The following is a 6,000-nucleotide window of genomic DNA, read 5'->3' on the forward strand; positions in this document are numbered from 1 at the left end:
ATTTATAAAACATCCTTCATAGAAGTGATAGCAATCACACAATATGCATTTACACCTCAGTGAGGGCAGAAACTTGTGCCCCGTTTCTGCTCTTGGCAGCCCAAGAATATCCTCCCATTTAAGCTTTCAACCTCTATCAGATCATGATTGTGCCACCAAAATTTAGGAAGAACATTGTTAAAACTGCAGTGTTGCTTCCTTCCTGCAAAATGAGGAAAATGGAGCAGAAAGCCTCTGAAAGTCAAGCTGCTCTAATTTTCCTATTAATCCCTTTCAATCTCCTCAAATCTGAACAAATTGCATGTTCATTGCACTGGGTTGCTTTGTCACTGAATCTTATTAGTGCAATTTGGGGGCATTGTGAGAGGTTTGTGGACTTATTACTAGTGGAAATGAGAATAATTTGTCTGCCAAAGACATTCTACTTCCATTTCCAGTATAACTGTCCCCCAGTCCCTGGAAAAAAACAGTCACCTAAGTGTATCAAAAAATTGTTCCTCCTCTTTCCAATAGCCTCACTCCAGGTCTTGCAGCTGCCTGGGGAAAATAATATTGATTTGCATTCTTCAGAGAGGTACTGAGCCAAGTTGTTCTAGAAAGCAAACTGCTTAAACTGTTTTCCACCTCCATATCTAATCTTTGCTTGTCCACCCATCATTGTCATCATTGCTACATGTTTTATACAGGGGAGAAGGATCAGTTCCATCTAAAAGTATATGGATATGTTTCAGGTATGCTATCACCTCATCACCTAGTTTTGTGTTTAAGAAATAATTGAATACATCAAAAAACCTGCACAATAATAAAAATACAGTCTGCTAATAATACAGGCATGCTCAGATCAGCCAAACTTATTAATAGATAACCATAGAGTATAATTTAAATAAAAGCCATTTTATTTTTCTTTGCATTGTCAACTTCCGAATATATTTTTAAGAGAGATGATAAACATCATTAACACATAAAATAATCTTTCATTTTTTCCCAAACACAACTAATGGCTTTTATTTATGAGTACTCCTTGCTGCACAGACATTTGTTTAGCAACCATACAAAATTACTGGGGGGGGGGGGGGGATAGTTCTTGCACTCTTTTTACAATGGCCATGTGATCAAAATTACAACAGGCATCTATTTACAATGATTGCAGAATCTTGGGGTCATGTGTTCATCACCTGTGCCCTGTGACCTTAAGATCCATGGCAAAATCTGAATTTGCTTAACAAATATGTGATTCATTTAACAACTGCTGAGATTCATTTAACAACAGTGGCAAAAGGGTCATAAAATTAAGCATGACTAACTTAATAATTGTTAGATATTAACTCTGTCTACTGTGGTTTCCAACAAGGTCCTCTGTTCAGGCAGGAACAGAGATTGAATCCCATTGGTTAAGAGGTCTGACAGCTCCCTATAAAAGGGCTGCTGTCAGACCAAACAGTTGCTGGATTGTACAGACTTGTTCCTCTATAATAAATAGCTGTTGTTACGTTAAGCCTGTGTCTGCCTTCTCATTACCCGATCCAATACTGGCGACGAAGGTGGGATTGAGAGGCAGATAGGCAAAGAACAAACGAGACATGCAGCAAGTAGATCCAGCCCGGAGTTCGGCACGGCAATCAAGCTACCATTTTGAGCGGCAATTTTGAACTACCTCAACCGAGAATGGCCATGCACGCCCCGCCAACTCCGTATGACCCATTGGCTGAACACTGGGAATCGTATATGCTACAATTTGAATGTTTCCTCGAGGCAAACAACCTCATGGGCGTCCCTGACACCAGAAAAAAGAACTTTTGGGGGGGGGTACTGTGGCAGAGAGGTCTTTGAAACCACAAAAGACTTATCGGAGCCAACTCCGCTCCAAGAGTTCCTTGGGCGGCGTTGCAGCAGATCCAGATGACCCACTATGCCCCCAAGCCATCGAGGCACGTTCGCCGCCACGAATTCAACATTAGAAATCAGAAGGAAGGCGAATCCATCAATCAATACGTGGTGGCACTATGAAAGGCGGCAACTTATTGTGAGTTCCGTGACCTGGATGACTTAATATTAGACCGCATAATCTTCCATGTGCGGGACATTAATCTGCAGAGATGTTTGCTTGCCAAATCAAACATGTCTTTTCAGATCGCACTTGATGAGGCCAGAGCATCTGAATCCCCAGACAAGTCCATGGAAGCCTTGCAGCATCAACATAATGTGCCACAAACTGCGCAGAAGAAAACGTTCATCCATCTCGAGGCCGCAGAACAAGAGCCCTATGAAAGCGAAGAAGATGACAGCTACCGCATGCGCAATAGCTGCACGAAGCCGGTGCGAAAATTCAACTCGCGAATGCCACCCTGCGCGAGCTGTGGAGGGAACCATGCCCGGTCTACTTGCAGATTCCGAGACGCAACCTGCAGGCATTGCGAATGAAAGGGGCACATTGCCAAAGTGTGCTGGAGCGAATTCCCTGCCACCACATGGCAGCCTAAAGACACCCCTAACCGCCAACAGAGGCCCACCCCAGGGGCCTGGCATAAATCGCAAGGGCGCCCAGAGAGAGAAACAACGGTTACCTATGACACTGCGATAGGACAAGTCCGCACTAGGTGGCCAAAAAAACCTGAAGATCACTGTCCTCATAGAGGACACTCCCTGTGAGCTTGAAATAGACACTGGATCGTCCTTAATGATCATGTCTTGGTCAACCCTGAAGCAAGCCATCCCTGGCTTGAAGAAACATCTACTTTGCACCCCAGACACCAGCCCGCGAGACTATCATGGGAACCAAGTCTCCTTCATTGGCCAGGGCACCTTCCGCGTACGGTTCAAGAATTTCCACACCAAACTTCCCGTGACCGTGGCCAGCAACAACCTGCAGAGCCTCCTTGGGCTCGACTGGTTCCAAGCCCTGGGGTTGCAGGTGACAGGAATCAACTCCGTGAAGGAAGACGGCGCAGATGCCATCTTTAAGGAGTTCGAGGATGTCTTCGGCACCAGTCTCGGTAAGTATGTGGTGACACCAATCTCTTTTAGCTTGGACCCCAACATAGCGCCTATTAGGCTGAAGCCCAGGAGAGTGCCTTTCGCCCTCCGCCCGAAAATTGATAGGGAAATTGACAAGCTCGTGAGCCAGGGAATCCTGGAACCAGTTGACCATGCTCGCTGGGAGACTCCTATTGTGACCCCGGTCAAGCCTGACAGGTCATCCCGCATCTGCACAGACTATAAATGCACAATTAATAACGTGCTACAACAAAGCGCATACCCTGTACCCATTGTAAAGGACTTACTACATTCTCTAGGCCCAGGAAAAGTCTTTGCTAAATTGGACATGGCGCAGTCATACCAACAGTTGCCTGTAGATAGCGCTACAGCGGATGCCCAAACCATTGTGATGCATAGGGATGCATTCAAATGCCACCGCCTGCAATTTAGAGTTAGTATCGCCCCTGGAGTGTTCCAAAGCGTCATGGAAAGGCTTTTTCAGGGGATACCAGGAGTCGTCCCCTATTTCGACAACATCTTGGTATCGGCTGCAAATGAGGTGCAACTTTTAAAAAGAGTTCGAATGGTTTTGGCCAGAATTAGAGAAAAGGGCCTCGGCTTAAAAAAGAAAAATGCAAACTAAATGTACCGAGGGTAGAGTTCCTGGGGTACATGATCGATGGCCCTGGGATTCATCCGACACCCAAAAAAATAAAAGCAATCCAGGAAGCCCCCACACCCCACACGCAAACCGAGCTGCAGGCGTTCCTCGGGCTCCTTAATTTCTACAGCGTCTTTCTTAAGCCACCGTTGCTGAACCGCTCCACCATCTCCTGGCCAAGAACGCCAAGTGGTCTTGGGGCTGAGCCCAGGCTGCCGCATTTGCCGCGGTCAAGCAACTGCTGACAGCTGATTCCCTGCTAGTCCAGTACAGCCAGACCCTGCCACTGGTGTTAACCTGTGATGCGTCTCCATTCGGTGTGGGTGCCGTCCTAAGCCACCGCATGCCCAATGGCACAGAAGCCCCTAGAAAGAAACTACAGCTAAATGGACCGTGAGGCTCTGGCTGCAGTAGCGGGAGTCAAAAGGTTCCACAAGTACCTTTATGGCCAGGACTTCGAACTTGTGACTGACCACAAGCCGTTGTTGGGACTACTGGCTGGGGACCGGCCTACCCCAGTTTCGCTATCCCCTTGCATGACCAGGTGGACTGTTTTCCTGGCTGCCTACTCATACAAACTGATTCATCGCCCAGGCTCCACTTTGGGACATGCCGATGCTTTGAGCTGTTGCCTCCTACCAGAACTATTGGCTGACCCCACTCCCGAGTCATCGGTCTTACTCATTGACTGCTTGGACACTGGACCTGTCTCATCCAATGACATTGCCCGTTTTTCAGCCAAGGACCCCACCATCAAGCAAATCTTGAACTTGGTGTGGGGGGGTGGCCCAAGGGGCCTGTTGGGGCTGATTGTAAACCATATGTTGCAAAATGAGATGAATTGTCTGTTCTTAATGGCTGTCTATTGTGAGGGACCGAGTGGTTATTACAAACAAACTGCGAAAGGCAGTATTGGAGGTTTTGCATGTGGGGCATCCTGGCATTGTAAGGATGAAGTCTTTTCCTAGGAGCTACTTCTGGTGGTCTAACATGGACAGGGAGATAGAAGAATGGGTGGCTACCTGCACACCATGCCAGGAGTCCAGATCAGCTCCCCCCAAGGCACCCGCTAAGGAGTGGGAGCGTCCTCAAGCACCTTGGTCTAGGATACACATAGACTTTGCTGGCCCAGTACATGGCCAAACTTTTCTTGTAGTTGTGGACGCGTACTCGAAGTGGTTAGAGGTAGTCCTGATGACCTCCACCACAGCAGACGCGGTCATCAAGGCACTACAGAGACTTTTCTCCACGCACGGCCTGCCTGACATCTTGGTCTCTGACAACGGACCCCAATTCATGGCCTTCAATTCAAGACCTACTTAGCAAGTCAGGGAATCAGGCATGCCCTGGTCGCTCCATTCCATCCAGCTTCCAATGGTCAGGCAGAGAGAATTGTGCGATCCGCAAAAGAGGCCCTCGCTAGGATGGGCCTGGGGGATTGGCAAACACAGGTTGATCACCATTTGTTAATCCAATCATCGTGTCAAGTGCCACTACTGGGAGAAGCACCTCTGAGCTTCTCATGGGTTGCCCGCTAAGGTCCCACTTAGACCAGCTATACTCAAACTACTATGCCACATCGCCCCCTGACTCCACAAGCAAAATTCGAAACTTTAGAATAGGGGACTCGGTATACGCCCACAACTACGCTGGGGGAACTCTGTGGATCCATGCCATGGTGATCACCGGACCTCGCTCTTATCTGTTAGAGCTAGAGGACGGTAGAAATTGGAGGAGGCATGTTGACCAACTCCATGGTTGCCTCTCCCACTCCAATCTCAGATCACCAGATGCAACTCCTGAACAAATCAGCCAAGGCCTTACCCAAAAGGAGCAAGCACTCACTCCCTCTACAGCCAGCTCAAACCCGAGGATACCGGGGGACTTATCTGAATTTGTTGCAGGCACACAGCGAGCTCCAAATGAGCAGATCCTACAAGCTCCAGCCACGGCCTGGGAAAAGTTCCAGGAGGTTCTACCGAGCGGAGCTGGAGAGCAGACAGACCCATCCGACCTGCCCAAAGAACCGGTTCCAAATGAACTGCGCAGGTCTGGTAGGACTAAACAAAAACCCGCCTACCTACGTGATTATGTGACCAATAGAAACATTGTAACTAAGAGGGGAGGGGTGTTAGATATTAACTCTGTCTACTGTGGTTTCCAACAAGGTCCTCTGTTCAGACGGGAACAGAGATTGATCCCATTGGTTAAGAGGTCTGACAGCTCCCTATAAAAGGGCTGCTGTCAGACCAAACAGTTGCTGGATTGTACAGACTTGTTCCTCTATAATAAAGAGCTGTTGTTACGTTAAGCCTGTGTCTGCCTTCTCATCCAACAACAACCATCTTGGTTAGCAATAGAAA

Source organism: Natrix helvetica (assembly GCF_964273705.1).
Source record: "Natrix helvetica genome assembly, chromosome: Z".
NCBI classification, from domain to species: domain Eukaryota; kingdom Metazoa; phylum Chordata; class Lepidosauria; order Squamata; family Natricidae; genus Natrix; species Natrix helvetica.